Source organism: Acomys minous, assembly GCF_964271855.1.
Source record: "Acomys minous genome assembly, chromosome: 2".
In the NCBI taxonomy this organism is placed as follows: Eukaryota; Metazoa; Chordata; class Mammalia; order Rodentia; family Muridae; genus Acomys; species Acomys minous.
In genome coordinates this window covers 79119690-79137780 of record NC_140484.1, presented here as the reverse complement: position 1 = coordinate 79137780, position 18091 = coordinate 79119690, and the positions used below count along the sequence as shown (strand labels likewise).

The 18091-nt window shown below is 42.9% G+C and overlaps 1 protein-coding gene across 3 annotated transcripts in view; it reads right to left on the bottom strand.

Annotated features, from left to right (window-relative positions):
• Positions 1–18091, bottom strand: part of DCUN1D3 (defective in cullin neddylation 1 domain containing 3) — a 41079-nt gene that overhangs the window by 22542 nt on the left and 446 nt on the right. The window contains exon 1 of one of the 3 annotated variants that reach the window (XM_084767391.1): positions 17885–18069. The exons of 1 other annotated variant lie outside the window; for it this stretch is intronic. The gene's annotated coding sequence lies outside the window, so the exon portion shown is untranslated. Of the gene's footprint in view, positions 1–17573; positions 17770–17884; positions 18070–18091 lie in introns of those variants that run through there. One more of the 3 variants, XM_084767393.1, reaches the window with a different exon arrangement.

Here is an 18091-nt window from a genome sequence, read left to right as displayed (position 1 = left end):
ACTATTTACCAAGCACTGTTTGTAAACATTTCACAATGAACTAAACAATGATAGAACCCCAACACCACTAGTACTATGGGTACAATTCTCACCACTTCACAGATGAGAAGACTGAGGCACAAGTTCTAAGTAACTGGCTAAAGGATCTGTTTTACTGGTTCTCAAAAATAAGAGCAGCAAGATGAATATGATGGCACCTGCCTTTAGTCCTAACAGAGGGTGGAACTCTCTGAGTTCAAGACCAATATGGCATATATGGCAAGTTACAGTGTAGCCTGAGCTACACAGTGAGTTTTTTGTCTTTTTTTTCCTTTCTTCTTCTTTCTCCTTTCTTTTCTTTCTTTCCTTCTTTCTTTCCTTCTTTCTTTCCTTCTTTCGTTCTTTCTTTCTTTCTTTCTTTCTTTCTTTCTTTCTTTCTTTCTTTCTTTCTTTCTCTCTCTATCAAATAGTAGTGGTGTTTTGTTTGGGGGACCAAAGTGCTCCAGCCTCTGAGGAGGAGCACTTGAAAGGGGCTAGTAACTTTCAAACTTTAACTGCAAGCTGAAGTGAGAAGTGGATTCTGGGGCTGGAGAGATGGCTTAGGGGTTAAAAAAGCACTGGCTGCTCTTTTAGAGGACACAAATCTGACTTCCCAGCATCCATATGGTGGCTCACAACTATCCATAACTCCAATGCCAGAGGATCCTACACCCCCTGCTGGTCTCCTCGGGAGGAGGAGCACCACATGGGCAAGCACTCATACACAGAAAATAAATATTTAAAGAAACAGATTCTACATGCCGACCTAGTGCAAACACATAAACACACATACCGCACTAACTGATTCTTATTTCTGTGATGGGCTCTGATGGTTTTTTCTTTTCTGGTTTGTTTTCAAATGTTGGTTATGCCCCTCTAAGGATAAATGACCCTCTATGACCAGGTTTTTCCTCTATGATATAATTAATGTGTTAGACATGGTAATCATTTTCCAGTTATCATACTATTTAATCTTCACAGCTACCCATGAAGGGGATATTTCTGCTATCTCTATCTTATAGATGAGGAAATAAGCTCAGAAATAAAGCAATTTACCAGGTATGGTGGACACTCTTGTAATCCTAGTACTTGGGACACTAAGGTAGGATTGCAAGGTCAAGGCTACAGAGAGATTAAAAAAAAAAAGAGGAAGGAAGGAAGGAAAACTGCCTTATACAAGTCCCTATTATGTGACATACTGTGTGACAAGAACAGGGAAAGTAATCTTATATTCCATTTGTTCCCCCAGTTCCTAAGCTTCCTTTTACTTAGGAACTGAAAGAACAGTTAGGTAGGGAAAGGTGTCTACTTCTGGCCAGTAACCTGCAGGCAGCAATGATGCAAGGAGATTCAGGCAGGTGCTTCTTCAGTCTTGGTTGCATCACCTGCTGAAGTGAACCAAGGAAATAACCAAGACAACACAGACAGTGTAGTATGAGACAGTGGAACTTGCATTCCCTGGGTCTCTGTAGGACTGAACAGAGCACAGTATTTTTCACCTGCTGACGCTTGTGGGACACACAGCAATAAATGTTGTCTGATTAGGTCAAGCTTCCTCAGCAGTGTGGCAGGTAGAAGCTCAGGCTTCTCCCATCCTGAGTGCAGAGCCCTCACAACCCACTTCCAACCTCCTGCTGCACAGAAGTGCACTCGCGCGCGCGCACACGCGCACGCTCACACGCACACGCACGCGCACACGCACACACACACACTGTAGACATTTAATGTACCTACTTAAAATCATTTACTAGGACTGAGGATGTGGCTCAATTACCTTGCTTGCACTGAGAACAACTCCTGTTGCTGCCCTCCCCAAATTAGAGATCCTTTTCACCTGCAGACTCACATCCAAACTCACCAAGGCACACAAGACTCAGCTTCTGTCATTATTATCCCCTTCTTATGTCGAATGCATATTAATGTGCTATAGTATTTCCCAAGATGCCATCTTGTCTCTACGGCTTTACCTCACTGTTAGCATTGCTGGGAATGCCTCTCCCCTCCATCAATCTCTGATCTGGTATCTTCAGCCCTAGCTCAGGTTTTCTTCCCACAGGACTCCTGATGCTGACCTGCTGGCACCGGCATTGATACCACAGTTCTGGAACACCGACTTTACATCCTGCCTAATTGTTACTGTGTCCGGTGGTTCTACCATGCTATACATTCCTTGGAGAACAAGAGCCACTGTACTTGAATCTGTTAAAAGAATACCAGGCAACATACAGGCACCATTCTGTCCCTGAAATGCCATATATTCAACCCTATATTGCCTATCCACCAGAAAAGAGCAGACTACACATAATTCCAATGGTGAGAGCAGGACATTTTGGAGGCCAAGATTTCCTAGCTTACAAGATTGGTTTTGAGAACGATACACATTCCATCTGGGAATGTCAGTCCCTTGATCATGTATTTCTAATGGAAAACCACAAAATCTGTTTCTTCTTAAGGAGAAATTATCCTGTATCTGGAAATCTTAAGCATTGCTAGTCTTGTTCTGTCAAGCTGCTGTGGCCATCAAAAGCTCGTCTGTAGTGCTAGGGACCTCTAAACATGTGTGAGGCCAAGTACTGCATGTAAATAGTAAACATGCGACTCAGAAGGGAGAAGTTAGGATGAGTTACTTACAGGCAGGAAAAACCATTTCTTTACAAATGGTGAAAAGGCAACTGGAAAGGTTCTCACCTGTTGCATAACTCCATTAGCTCTTTCTGCTGGGTGAGGCAATGGCTGAGAGCTCTGATAAATTAAGCAACTCCCATTTCTTGGCTAAGGAGGCTAAGTCACAGTTAAGTCTCCAATTAATGTTTTTGTCTGATTTGAAACTGCCAAGAAGGTTCACGTTTCCAAAATCTTGAAAATGCTTATTTTTAATTCATTTACTTGTATGTGTATACCTTGTGGTGGTCAGAGGAAAACTTCAGGAGTTGCTTCTCTCCTTCTACCACATGCCGGCAAGTACCCTTACCCACAGAGCCGTTACAGCAGTCCCGGGTTTTATCTTAGGATGAAAAGACTCTGGATGAACTAAGAAGCCTATAGTAAATGATGCTGGAAACCAAGACTTATTGATCCAATGGCAATTTCCCAAGAACAGAAGAAAATGAACAACTGTCTCTAGCCTTGCAAAGGCTTGCTGTAGAGCAAGGGCAAACTCCTACAACCCCCTTCTATCCCCTGTCAGATTTACCCAGACTCACCAGTAGACACTTTTAAATACTGACTAACTTCCCCACTAGGGAATATTTCAAACATGCAATCTCTACCCTCAATAAGGTGGTTTTATGATTTTTACATCCAAGAAGAAAGGCACATTGCCTGGTTTGGAATCCAAGTAAATTAAAATCTGCTAAAAAGGACACTTGCTTAGAGTAGAGCTTAGTAGAAATTGAGTTTTGTTTTGTTTTGTTTTTAGTTCCCCCCCAAAAAACTATAGCCTGGAGCAAAGAAAGGCCTTTTCCCTTTCCTCACCAGCCCTAATGCAAGTCACAACCTCTCAGGAAACTAGACAGTATGAATGACAAAACCAAAATTACATGAAAGATTCGGGCAGAGAGCACTAGATCTCACCACGACAGGGAAACATCTGAGTTCCTCAGTATGAAATCATGCAGAGGGCTAGGCACACAGGTCAGTGGTAGGGTTCTTGTGCGACAGCTTGGCTGTTAAGTCCACACATAGCTAATCTTGCTCGTCAATTTGACATACCTGAAAGCAGGAATCTCAATTGAGGAACTGCCTCTATCACACTGACCTGTGGCTGTTTCTTGATTGCTAATTGATGTGGGAGGGCCTAGCTACCTGGGGGATTGCTGAGCTCCTGGGCAATTTAACCTGGTCTGGATAAAAAAGGTAAGGTAGCAAGTCAGTAAACACCATTACTCCAGGGGTTCCTGCCTTGGCTTCGCTAGATATCAAACTATAAAGTGTAAGATTAAATAAGCCCTTTCCTCCCCAAGCTGGTTTTGGTCTGTTGCTTTATCACAGCAGCAAAAAGTGGACTGTCTGATAGGAGCGCTTGCTGCCCAGTCTGAGTTCACCAGAGCTCAACTAGTGGACAGAGACAACTGGCTCCCACATACTGTCCTGCCTCCAACATACCCACCTTGGCACATGAATACAACACACACACACACACACACACACACACACACACACACGAAGGACGAAGGGAGGGAGGAAGGAAGGAAGGAAAGAAGGAAGGGAGGGAGGAGGAAAGGAAGGAAGGAAGGAAAGAAGGAAGGAAGAAAATTTTAAAAAACAAAAAACAAACAAAAAACCAAGGTCATTTGCAAAATACAGACCAACCACCAAATAGTGTTAAAGCCTGAGGAAAAGTTGAGGAACTATGGGTACTTAATGCTTTAAAACAAAACACAAAACCCAAGAAACACAGACCACATCTGAATGCATCTTTCTCAGCTTCTGCTGTTCCACAGACATTTGAGTTTTACTGGGGGGTTAACTGGGGTTGGGGGATAGCACCTCCCACACAGGCTATCATTCCAACACTATTTACCTGCCCCTCAAGGTATATGTGGAATTATGAGAATGGTAAGGTAGATTTTTAACACTGTCAAAAATCTTTCAGTGCTTAAGTTTATTTTAGGGCACAAGTCACAGTGTCCCTTTAAAGGGGTCACCACCAAATGTATAGGTCACCTCTATGATGAGGCAGAGCCTAGACTTCCAAAACCTTGACTCTGGATGCCAGACCCATGGTCAGGTCTCTCTCCTTCCCTCAGGTCCTAACTCACACCTCAGGGAGTCCCAGCACCAATGACTGAATGACTGACGATGCATCCATATAGTGGGGGACCTGCTGAAAGTGAGAGAATATAGCAGTGTTCACTTTTTCACTGCCTAAATATAAAGGCGTCACTTACTAATATCTGTGATATTTAAATTTCTACATAATCCATACTTGCAATTTGGGAAGTGTCTTTATTTTAAATTCCATACAATCTACCTATGGGTATTTCTGTCAGTCTGCTTGGGAATTAGACAAGTCTTTACATCTGCACAAACTTGGAACTGCTCTGTAGAGCCACTTCTACAAAGTAGTCAGGAAGTGAGGTGTGACTCTGCACTACTTAGTCTTCCAAGCCATTTCTACCCCACCCTTATTCTTCTGTGTATCCACTTACCATCTGACCACCTGCTGTTTTTCTTAAAAGTGGGAGGTGGGGAAAAGACCCGCTGGGCATAGTAGTGCACTTGAGAGACAGAAGCAAGTGATCTCTGTGAATTGGAAGCCAGGCTAGTTTATCTACATAGTGAGTTCAAAGCCAGCCAAAATACACCTTCTACTGTTCCAGAGAAATTTGAGCTTCATGTGGTGGTTTTATTGGGGTTGTGGCATAGCATCTCTCTGTCTTAAAAAACAAAAACAAAAACAAAAACAAACTAAAAAGACCCATTTTAGATCATTCTTAGCACCATTATCTATATAGTCAGAAGTGTTATATGCTAGTTATATTTTCACACCACACATTAAAAAGGAGAACGGTGAGGTGAAAAGCATTCCCCCTGTACTAGAACCATTGGTAGTATAGGAAGAACACTGGTGCACTCATTTCAACAACAAATGTACGTATAACCAGGGCCCTGGAGAGGACTCAGCAACACCTGCCATGAAGAGGGTGCTCGAAACCAAGACTCCAATGGTGGAAAGGGAAAACCATCTTTCTCAAATTGTCCTCTGACCTTCACATATGTCCCCTCCAAAACTCATAGAGTAAATAAATGGAAGAACTTTCTTTTAGCTAAAACAAGTATAGCCAAAGAAAGCTACTTTTGCATCCCAGTTAAAGACAACAAGCACAGAGGGGATGTGACCTACAAAGACACAGCAACTAGTAGCAGAGTGCAGACCAGCACAGGACACTATGTACACGATTGGTCTCCTAGAATAGACTGTCCAGGAGCCTTGGAGACCTGGCCACAGTTCACCAGCCAGTGAGCCTGGGGCAGGTCTGGGCTTCACTTTCCCCTACAGACAACAGGCATAACATGGTACTTAGCTGCTGATCTTCTCAGATAATCTGGACTGGTTGACACAAATCTGTTTCCGTCCAAAGTCTCAAGAAGGCTTGTCCAACTCACTGAACTTCAAGGCATATAGCCAAAGGTAAAAATGTCTCTTGGATCAGCATCCCAATTTTAGACTCACAGGATCTTTCCCCACTGCTAGACTCACACAGGCTCTATAACAGCAGTTCTCAACCTATGTATGGGTCCTGACCCCATTGGGGGTCAAGTGATCCTTTCAAAGGGGTCACATATTAGATATCTTGCATATCAGATATTTACATTATGATTCATAACAGTAGCAAAAATACAGTTATGAAGTAGCAATGAAACATGGGTCACTACAACATGAGGAACTGTATTAAAGGGCCACAGCATTAGGAAGGTTGAGAACCACTGCTCTATAGGATTTCAGGAGGAAGATTTTTCCATGTTAATTTTTAGGCCAGCTTTGGAAACAAGAGACATTTGTGCATTATTTCCCAGATACCCAGAGGGCAGGTTTTGTATTCAAGTGATAGATAACTGTGCACGCAGCAATGTTTTATATACTCTATAGAAGGAGGTAAAGTAATAATAAATGATATATCCTTTCTTGAGCATTACAATCTGGGTAAGCTTAGCTACATATGCCATGTAGTTAATAATAATAATACTTTTTATATGAAACATACTATATGTTGTCATTCAAATACACTAACAATCCTTACAACTATTTACTTTAATGTATTTCACTCTACACATAACAGACCTGAGGCTTAAAGAAATGTGGCTCATCCAAGTTCAAATGGCAAGTAAAGGTCATACTTACAACAGCATGTTAGCCCTAAATATGTGCTTACGTATACTCAAACATTTCTTAAAGCTTTATTTAAAAGTAACATGGAAGCAGGCATGTTTAATCTCAGCAGAGACAAGTTGATCTCTGAGTTCAAGGACAGCCTGGACTATACAGCAAGTTCCAAGCCAGCCAGGACTACAAAGTGAGACCTTGTCTCAGATAAATAGCTACATAGACAGACAGACAGACAAATGGACGGACGATGGGTGGATGGGTGGATGCAGGGGTGGATGCATGGGTGGGTGGGTAGATGGAATGAGTGTAAGATGAAGGATGGATCAGCAAGTTACTGTTTCTGACAGTAGGGAGAGCTAGCATTAGTGCACCTATGAAGCTCAGGAATACAGCACACTCTAGAGCTCCTTTTCACACTATACTGAGTCTGCTTCTTATAATCCAAAACTATTCAGTTTCTGGCATTTGAATATCAAAAGACACCATTAAATAATAAGGTACATTGTTAATTATCATTAAAAATAAAGGATAGCTAGCCTTAATATAGAATTATTATTATAGCCTTCAAAGCTGAAGAACAGGCATGGTGGGTCATACCTGTAATCCCAGAGGGGGAAGGAGGAGGCAAGAAGATTGCTCTGTACTTGAGGCTGGCCAGCCTGGTCTACATAGAGAGTCTCTCAGGCTAGCTGGAAATACAGTTTGAGATTCTGTCTCATAAACAACAAGAAAAACACTCAACTGGAGAATTAAAGTGATACAACAACAACAATAATCATCTCTGGTTCCTTCCAGTTTTTGAAACCTTTGAAATTTCCTGACTTTTTTTTTTTTTTTTTTTTTTTGCTATTCATGGGCGGAAACCTTTTGAACCACACATGAGTGGGTGATTTCAGGTGGGCCCTCAGAGGTTTCAAGGGAGGGCTAGTCAAGCCAGGAAAACCTAAGCACAGCATTCTATTTCAGGCCCTAATTTCTCAGAGATGGGCAGGAGACAAGAGCTCAACTACCAAGAGCCAATAATCAAGCCCATACAATAAGACCTCAATTAACTCTAAATCAAAGCCCAGAGTGGTATCTCTGACCGTGCTAGCCAGGAAATACACAATCCACACACACACTTCACCAACAACAACAGAAAAGCAGAATAAATCAATGAGGACTGAAAATTTCCAAATTAGTGAGCACTGAAACCAGGTGGGAGGGTAGTGTGACTGGCCTGCCTGGACCCCAAGAAATTAGAATTACCCTAGGAATCATAAAAAGGGTAGTTTCTGAAGCTCCAGAAGTAGCCAGAGGGAAAACTTTCAGGCTGAAAAGTTTTTATTTTATTTTATTTTTTATTTCTCCGTGTAATAGCCCTGGCTGTCCTAGACTCACTTTGTGTATCAGGATGGTCTCAAACTCACAGAGATCTGCCTGCCTCTGCTTCCTGGGTGCTGGGACTGAAGGTGTGCACCATCACACTCCTTTTTAGAGGGTTGAGAGATGCATCGGTTTAACCCAAGGCTTTACATATGTTGGGTAAGCACTATACAAACTACATTCTTAGCCCAAATTAAGGCAGAATAGAAAAACAATAAAAGCTTCAGGAATATGGAAAGGAAGAGAGCCCCCAAGTCCCAGGATTGAGAATCAAAAATAAGTTAAGTAGCCAGCTTTGGTGGCACTCACCTGGAATCCCAGCACTCCAAAAGCAGAAGAAGCAGAAGCAGAAATATCTCTGTGCGTTAGAAGCCAGCCTGATCTACATAATGAATTCTAGGATAGCCAGGACTATATAGAGAGACCCCCCTCAAAAAAAAGTCAAAATAAATAAAATAATAACAATAAGCTGGGCGATGGTGGCGCACGCCTTTAATCCCAGCAACTGGAAGGCAAAGGCAGGCAGATCTCTGTGAGGCCAGACTAATCCACAAAGTGAGTCTAGGACAGCCAGGGCTACACAGAGAAACCCTGTCTCAAAAAAACAAAACAAAACAATAATAATAATAACAACAACAACAACAACAATAAACATTTAAAAAGCTAGATTAAAAACCACATTATAGTAAAAATATGTCTTGACTCTGGTCCTTTTACACTTTTATGATGCATATTGTATATCACATGTGTGCCTGTGGAGGTCAGAAGCTGGCATGGGATCCCCAGAACTGAAGTTACAGACAGTTGTGAGCTGGGAATTAAACCATGGTTCTCTACAAATACTCCTGCCCTGACTTTTTTTTTTTTAAACTATTTTGTTATTGTATTTTGAATTTTTTCTTTTAAGTGTGTGTTTTGCCTGAATGCATGCATGAGCACACGTGTGCCTAGCGCCCAAGGAGGCTAAAAGAGGGTATCAGATTACCTGGAATTGGAGTTACGAAAGTGCTAGGAATCAAACCTGTGTCCTCAAGAAGAGCAACAAGTGCCCTTAACTGCTAGGCTTAGCTAGGAATAAGTATAACCAAACATTTTTGTTTAACTTTTAATTTTGTTGAATAATGTGATTCAAAAGCACTAAAATCATATGTACAGCTACTGGGAGATTTTGAGAAGTTCATGTGTATGCTATCTTTTTCCTAAACACCCATCCCTCCTCCAATGCCAAGTACTAAGTCTGTATTAAAGTCTCTGTTAATAATCCTGCTCTGCTTGATACAAAGGTGTCCTGGAATCTTTTCTGCACCACTTGCCTCCACCTGAGCAGCAGCCTTCCGGCCTCTCTAAAGCTCCTGCTGCCACTGGCTGTTACATACTTTATAACAAAACCGAAATCCTAAGTATCATGCATTGCTTGAGTTCTACGAATCGCGCTAGCATAATATCAAACCTGACAGGGGAGTGGCTGTGGGAGCCTGAATCTGTATTCTAAAAGAAGTTAAGATAAGCTGGAAATGCCCACAGCTAGCATTTAATTGGCACGACCTTGTAAGATTGAGTCACTAGCTTGTGGGCTCCATGCTAATGCCAGACAGCACCAGAGCTGATCTGCTGGACACTCGGCTGATGCCAGAAAACTGTTGGAACAATGTAATTAGTAACCTCAAAGCAGATGCGCACACTAAAACCGACTCCACCAGTGCTCAGAAGACACCTTACTACCTGATGTAATCACAGAATCTATGCCTGTCACCAGCTCAAGAGTACTGTTGACCATTTTCAACACTAGGAAATCAGGTCCCTTGGAACCCACAAGTACCTGAAAGAATAAAAATCTTTAGAAGAAAAAACAAACAAACAAACAAAAAAAAAAAACTAGAGCTGAAGAGATGGCTCTTTCACAGAACCTGCTTATAACTAACTCCAGGGGATCAGATACTCTTTTTTGACCTGCACCTGTGTGTACAAGTACACACAACACACAGACACACAAGACATACTATTACACAGACACACATACAAAAAAATGAAAATAAACCATAGAGGGGAAGAAAACAAAAAACAAAAAACTAAAGAACTATTTGGACTTGCCAAAGAAAACACAGATGTTGTAGAAACACAAAGTTTAAAACAATTTTCTTCAATAGCTTTGGCTGTTATTTCACATTAGTAGTAGTTCCCAAAAGAAAGTCAGTCAGGAATTATCTCAAGAGCTCACAAGGAAGTGCTGCAGTAACAACAGCCACTACCTAGCGTCTTCTCCGAGAGGTACCCTATCCAGACTAAAGGGCCCCAGCACATTACTTCTCTCATCTCACAGCGTCTGATTTGTGAAGCTGAAGGTTTTTTGTTTGTTTGCTTGCTTTGTTTTGTTTTTTGGTTTTTCGAGACAGGGTTTCTCTATGTAGCCCTGGTTGTCCAGGAACTCGCTTCGTGGACCTCGCTGGTTTAATCCCAAATGCTAGATTAAAGCCTTGTGCCACCACGCCCCCTGCTAATAGTATGTTTAAATAACAAAAATCTTTTAAGAAATATATCACGTCCTAAACAACAGAAGGAAAAAAATAATGGAAAACTATTCCAGCACCCATAAACTGCCAATCCCGAATGCCTGCTCAATTATGACCGCATCCCTACACTCTTCCCCGAAGCAGAAACACATGTTCCTGTGCAGATCAGGTCCCCATCCACTCATGGTGAGTGGTGATCCCTGGAGTCAGGCATCAGGCTCCTAACTCTACTCTCCTAGTGAACGCTATTCCCTGGAGCTGGGCAACTTATGAGCTTTTTTTCCTTACCGACCTCAGTTACACTCATTATTATAAGCCTTTCCCAGCTGAAACACTGAAGACAAGTCTCTTCCCCACTGTACCCTTTCCAAGATACCAGCACTTACTACTCTGGCCACAAAAGGCTTGTTACTTCATACACCTCAACTGAACAACTCCATGGATATCTCTGAAGGCCCTTTAGACTTCTTCGTAAGTTAGGAAACCCAAAGTAGAATTCTCCCAGGAGCATGAACTTTTCAGCGACAGTTTTGAGTAACTGACTAGAAAAGTGACTAGTTATTTTAAATAAAAACTGATTGACAGCCAGGAGCGGTGGCACACTCTTGTAATCCCAGCACTTTGGAGACCGAGACAGGCAGATCTCTGTGAGTTCCAGGCCAGCCTGATCTACAATGTGAGTCCAGGACAGCCAAGGCTACACAGAGAAATCCTGTCTCAAAAAAAAAAAAAAAAGCCAAAAAAAAAAGCCAAAAAAAAATTTATTTACAAAGACACAAGAATCATGAAAATATTCTTAAAAATGGATAGAGCATTCACTACATAACTCATTATTACTGGAAACACCACCATAGTTAGGAAAAATTGTCTCCCTAAAGGGCCCAAGAGTGTTATCTTATCCGTGATCCTGCCTCCTAGTCCCATGCTACTTGTCTCAGCATCTTATCTGAGGTGGTAGCCTGATTTTCTCTTAGTGTTTAAACAGTTCCAGTGGACATAAAGCAAGTGCAAATAGGGAGGAGAGCGGTGTAGTTTCTGTGATAGGATTTCATATAGCCCAGGGTGGCCTCAAAAGCACTATGTAGCTGAAGATGACCCTGAACTCCTAATCCTCCACTGGAGGAGAGCACTGAGAGTACAGAACTACAAGTGTGGGGCACAAAGGCGGGTGCTGATGGTTTGGTTTTGTTTGAAAGAGCCATGCTATAAAGCTCTGCCTGCCCTGGTACTGGCTACGTGGTCCAAGCTGGACTCAAACTTGCAGCAATCCTGCCTGCTCAGCCTCCTAAGTACAGGGATTACAAGTATGTGACACTATGCTCAGCTAAAGCAATTGTTTAATTGAAGCCAAAATCGCTTTTTTAAAATGATAGCTTGTGTAACCACTGTGGTGATTCACACAAAACTAACTGCTCAGTCAATAGGCATATTTGGGCTTTCCTGTTCAGATTCTACAGCAGGCCTCTGGGGAAACAACTACATACATACTCAGCATTTTGCACAGCTATTATTAAATCATGCCCACAGTTATCTTAAGATCTGAGAAGCAAGGCATGGTGATCCTATAGTCCCAACATCACTCAGGAAGAGGAGAGAAAAGATCTTAAGTTTGAAGCCAGCTTTGGATACATATGAATTCCCTGTCACAGAAATCTGAACAAATTCTGGGTGCTAAAGTCTCCACTCCTACTGAAATGTAATGTGGTCACTTAAAAAAACACTCTGGAGGAACCTCCAGCTTTCCCTATGAACACCCACAACCTCTGCTACACTAGTATCTCTCCTTCCATTATCAAATCACTGCTTCATATATGCCACATTAAAGAGAAAGAAGTAAGAATTGGTAAAATGAAGCATTAGGGAGGGGGGACCAAAATGCCCTCATCTCTGTCACAAGCATACTACTACCTCAGGAGGGTTCCTAAAACACTGGCTTAGAAAAAAGGGACAGGGGTCATGGCTGTGGCCAGGTGGTGAATGCTTTTTAATACCAGTACCCAGGAGGCAGGCAGATCCATGTGAGTACTAGGCCAAGCCAGAGCTGCTACGCACGTGTGCGCGTGCACACACGCACACGCGCACATACACACTGCCCCCCCCACACACACAGCTAAGATTTTGCAGGAGTCTGACTTTTTCTTGCTTCTTCCCAGACTAGATTAAGTAGATCTAACTTCTTTCAATACAGTAAATGCTGTGACTACTAAAATGGGGCAGATCTGTCCAAAGCACTGTCTCTTGCACTGACAGGCAGAAAGAGGAACAATGGTTACAAGAAGCCTGAGAATGAAACCCTGACCTCTGCAGAATGCTATCAGAGATCTGTCAGTCACCAGAGCTCATCTAGATCTAAAGGTCTCAGTGACAGCATTATTTCCGGTTCCTAGGTCCTGAGGTTGAATGCTTAGGCAATGTACAGAAGGACAGGAGGGAAACAAGAGGACCTCACCAAGTGATGTACACTGCTGTGCAACTGGGTTCCTGAGCTACATCTCAGCCCCAAACCAACAATTCAACTCACAACTCAAAGACTTGGGCAGAAGTTCTAATGTAAGGTCCATTTGCATGTATCTTAAAAAATGGGCATTTTCCCTCTTTTAGCACTCCAAATAACCAGTTTGCATCATTTTTTGGTGTTATTCCCAACTCAAATCTCCTTTTTGGCCCCCAAAGAGATAAAATCTTCCATTGCCCACAAAAACAGATGCAAGAACTAATGAAACTAGATTTGAACTAAAGAACACTAACTCAATCAACCTGTTCCAACATTAGGAAGAACTGATCCTGGAACACTGGTATGAACATCTGTAAACAGATACAGAGAGTAATTGTAAGTTATAAAGAGTTAGGGAAACAGGAGTTACCACATAATTACCATTGTTTCAATCTGAGTTACTACTTCTTCACCTCAAAACAACTGGCAGCCAATGTACAATTAACTCCTCTCACTACAGAACACAGATCAAGACCATAGTAAAATAAGATTAACTTTAAGCCAGCTAACAAAATGCAAAAACAACCTACCCACAATTTCAAAGGCAAGTGGCATTATTTGATTTTTAGGGTTTTCACCTTTCATTAGAATGTGTCCAAAATCCCCCCAAGCCTTAAGAAACAAACTGACTGGCACCTTAGGTCAAAAAGCCAACTCAGCTTCAAGACTCCAAATTTACTTAGATTTAGATTCATTTCCCAAACACAATCAGTGGTCAATGTAGGGCTTAAGAGCGTCTCCCTGTGTTCAAGTCCCTCCTCTCCCCACACACATCTCTGTAGAGGAAATGTTAATTCAGAGCATGGCTGTTCTGGAAAGAGATCACATCCAAACGCCTTCTAGGTCTGTGTGATCCGGCTGGAATACAAATACACCTTTAATCCAGGAGACAGAGGCAAACAGACCTGAGCTCAAGGCCAGCCTGGTATAGAGCAAGTATCAGGTAAAGAAAAGCTGAGGTCCAGGCATAGTGATACATGCCTTTAATCCCAAACAAAGGTAAAGTGAGTTTGTAGAAGGAAGCACCCATGTTGAAAGTAATTTGTGTTTACCAAACACCAAATGGTTCCTTGTAGAGGAATTTTAATCCAACACCATGGCTACTCTGGCTACTCTGGCTGGAATAAACAGATGCCTTTAATCCCAGGAGTCAAAGGCAAGCAGATCTCTGAGTTCAAGGCTATCCTGGTATAGAACAAGTTTCAGGCGGTCCATGTAGTGGAACACACCCTTAATCCCAGCACTCAGGAGACAAGAGGCATGGGGGAGGGGGGAGAGGGGGGGGGACTAGTTACTTTTACAGTTCCACTTAACAGTTTAAGAGTTTAAGACTGGGTTTACTACAGACTAAACAACATTTATGTCTCTCAACTGCCCAGCTCAAAAGACTGATTCACTCAAAAAATACTCTAGTCACTTTTGTGAGGTTGAGAAGGAAGAGGAAACAACAACAACAAACAAAACTCTTCTCCATTTTAGCCTACTGTGACAATGCTCAAGATGGCCAAACCAAAGCAATGTCTTGTTAAGTCTCTCAAGTGGACAATCTGTCCAAGATAAGGTTAAACTGGAGATGAATGCCCCCAACTGCAGGCAAAAGTAGGTTACATCCCTGAGTTACATGCCAACCCAAAGAGGGTGACATAGTAGAAATGGGCCCCACAATAGTCTTTATCTAATGTAATCCACAGAGTGAACTTTTAGCACCAACCTACTTCTCAGTGGAATATTATTACTCATGAGGAGGCCAAGGCAAGAGCAGAACTATTGCAACACAGTTGCTGCCTCCCCACAAGACAAAACAAAAAACAAACAAAAAAACCACAGAAACCTAGATCTGGATGGTCACTTGTAGAGCAACATATTATAACATATTATCACATGCCAATCCTTCAGGCTTAAGTTCAAACAGAGATGCAAGATGTAAACACTAGGACACATTCAGAGTACTTATTAAGAAATTTTAAACAGCAGCATATACGGCATAATGTTTCATGGGAACAGGTGTGCCCTCAGTTGAACATCCCGCTTATTTCTAAACACAAAGCCGGAATGGCCACTGCTGCACCTCCTCTACCACTCTCAGCCGGGCGAGCTGCTTTTGTTCCTAATTATAATGTCCAGTGGAACCTGCAAAAATTATGATAAAAGTTTGAGGAATGGCAATAGTTAGCCAAAAAGGAGTTTTCCTATTTCTTCCTCCTCCTTATTCATATTGTCCACCAAATATGAGCCCCAACTCCACTTTTATGACCCCACTTCATTCAACCTTTTACTCACTGAAACTCCATCCCACTCCCACTCTCTTCTCCCTAGTATCTAGAACTTGCCAAGCTCATTCCAGTGAGTTTCTGCACAAGCCGTTCCCTGGCCCTCCAGGAGTCCGCCCTTGATCCTTGCACGGCCCTCCAGGAGCCCGCCCTTGACCCTTGCACGGCTAGCTCCTTTTCATTAAAGTTCCTTTGACGATGTGTCAGCTCAGGAAAGCCTCCCTGCACTGCATTCCAGTCCCACTCTCTATCCTATCACTCATTCTCTTCAGCATTTAATCAAAATCAAATAAAAATCATAGGCTCGATGAGAGAGGACCTTTAGCTTGTGTTCACTTGGTAAACTCACTGTCTGAAACACTGGCTAGTTCTCTTTTCCAGACAGGGTTTCTCTGTGTAGCCTTGGCTGTCCTAGACTTACTTTATAGACCAGGCTGGCCTCAAACTCTCAGCGATCTGCCTGCCTCTGCCTCCCAGAGTGCTGCAATTAAAAAAGGCATGCGCCACCACGCCTGGCTCACTGGCTAGTTCCTAACAGCAGTCTTTATTGGATGGATTAATTTTGGGCTTTTCATTCAATGGGAAAACTAGGTCCCAAATGAATTAAAGTGAGACTACTAGCAGTAGCTCTTTTGTTATGTTTCTGTAAACCATCTAAACACCATGGCTTGTACAATATAGGCATTTAGTACTGTGTTGTATCAGGCCCAAAGGCCCTAATAAATGAGATGACACTCTCTTCCCAGCATCAGAAGAACATCTGTTATGATAACCCTAGTGATACCGAACATCAAATTCGGCTAAATAGCAAAATGTGTACACTTTCTAGTCAAAGGACCCCTAAGATTTAGCACTATTTCTTAAAGCAAAAAGTTTCTTAAAAGACAGTTCCATAAGCCAGGCATGGTAGTGCTTGCCTTTTTTAATCCCAGCACCCTGGAGGCAGAGGCAGGCGGATCTCTGTGAGTTCCAGGCCAGCCTGGTCTACAAAGCGAGTCCAGGACAGCCAAGCTATGCAGAGAAACCCTGTCTCGAGAAAAAAAAAAAAAGACAGTTTCATAATCAATAGAGGATTTCTTTCTTAAAACAAGAATCATTAACACTTCACACTCAAATCACTGACAGACTAGAAGAGCACTACTTACTCGGTGTTTTCTGTTTTTAATTTGTTTTTTAAACAACATGAAGATATTTCAAATTAACTGTTCTTTCTCCAGACATTTCCATACCCGTTATGAATTATTATTCTGCTAAAAACATAACTACACATCACACTGTCTCAAAGCATCACAGCACAAGTTGATTGTAAGCCACACCAATCAAGAGAGAAAAGAGCTATTGTCCAATTGCACAAACAAAAAAAAGTAATATGGGGTTTTCTGTTCTCAGAAGTGCATCATGAAGTGTGGGTGGAGAGAAACACAGAAATCCAGAATTAGCCTAACATCAGATCATTTTTGGAAAGAGTTGACAACATGTAAATTCCTCACACATAAAATATTTAGAGCGGAGAGACCTTGATTCCTGGGCTATGATGCCATATGATTCCTTGCAAGAGCCTTGGAATTGCAGTATTCATAAAAGAAAATGTTCATTATAATCGGTAGCCAGACAGCGTTGTGAGGTACTCCCCAGTGTGACACAGACCATAACTGAAGTACTACAAAGCTTGCAGTTAGGAGCAGGGATAGAAGCTGAACACAAAATTCAAAAGAGGTAACTGAGGTATTAAGTGCCACAAAGGGGAGAGGGTGACCAGCACTGCCATTCAACCACAGAGAATTAAAGTAGAAACAGGGGTGTGTATGGGGGAAGATAAGAGGTGGAGCTGGAAAAAACAATACATTTGTCACCCAGTCCCACTTCCTAAACAGGATATAGGCAAAGCCTCCAGTCCCATTACCTCAGGCACAGATGGTTATCGTTTGTAGTAAAGGTACACACAGAAAGGCCTTCAGGTCTGAGCCCCCTTAATTCCAGGGCTGTTAACGATTACAGAAAAGGATGGGGGTGGGGAGAAAAATCAGGGAGGGAGGTGAAGATTCACCCACCACCTCCCCTTTGGGCTCCTACCTCACGGCTCTTACCCGGGACTTTCACTTCAGAGTCTGCAGCCCCTCCTGGGGCATCTACGGCCCAGGTCCCCAGGCACGGGATTGAGGGGTGCTGGCGATGGACTGGCAGGGACAGTAGGTAAGTTTTCTGAGCCTTGAGCTTGACACGCCACAGGCTCCCGTCAGAGCCTCTTCTTCCAGAGGGACCAGTCCAGACAAGGCGCTAAACTGCACTCCTCCCTTCCCACCACCACCCCCTTTCTCGAAGGAACCGAACCCCCGCCCCTTCATCTCTCAATGCTCCCCCCTTTTTCCTCAACACCCCCCCCACACTCCAAACTCACAGCTGCTCCAGAGGTTCCTCCAGTCAAACCCTTTCTGGAAACGACGGCGGCCCGGCGGGTCCAAACCACCTATCATCCCCGCTTGCGTTTCCAGGTTTCCTACCCCCGCCGCCGCCGCCTTTTCTGCCACCGCGGCCGCCGCCTCCTCCTCATCTGCGGCCCACCGGCGGCGGCCGCCCTGAAGCTCCGCCCCCTCCATCGCCTCCT